Source organism: Primulina eburnea, chromosome 5 (assembly GCF_022965805.1).
Source record: "Primulina eburnea isolate SZY01 chromosome 5, ASM2296580v1, whole genome shotgun sequence".
Classification (NCBI taxonomy): domain Eukaryota; kingdom Viridiplantae; phylum Streptophyta; class Magnoliopsida; order Lamiales; family Gesneriaceae; genus Primulina; species Primulina eburnea.
Window position 1 is genome coordinate 7,441,757 of NC_133105.1, and position 694 is coordinate 7,442,450.

Below are 694 nucleotides of genomic sequence, written 5' to 3' on the forward strand. Positions count from 1 at the left end.
GACATTTTGGCGAGAAATTACTATTTTTGGCAAAAACTCTGCTTTTATATATATATATATATATATATATATATATATATATAGATGGTGGTGTTAATAAATACATTTTCTGACCCCTCCACCGCAAAACTGAGACCCAATCATCCGAGAGATCGCATGACTCACCCCATGCACCTGTCACTGCCATTCTTCGATTATAAACAACCGAATCCTCCGCCTTCCAACACACACAATTTCGCATGCAAAGCCCTAATTAAGATCCCGGATCTGTACTAAAATCTCATCTTCTACATGCAAAGGATCCCTGAAATGGGCGATTACATTGGGCTGGAGAGCTGCGTCGATCTCAAACCCGACGTGGAGCCGTCGCACGGCGGCGCTACCAATCTCCGACGGAGCGGGGGAAGGCGGGGAGCGGCGAGCAAGGAGTACCCACCGACGATCCCATCGCTATCGAGTACCGAGCAGCTGCCGTCGTGGGTGATGCACAAGTACTACACCGGCGATGGGAGGCTGATAATCACCGAAGAGAAGGTGAAGCGCCACGAGTATTTGCAGGCCCACCGTTCCGATGGCCGCCTCACGCTCCATCTTGTGCCGTTAGACGACGACGTCGAAGGGGACGAGGAGGAGAAATTGGGCGAGGGAATTAGAGGCGGGGATGAAGAGATGGATGATCCGACGGTGGAGCGTC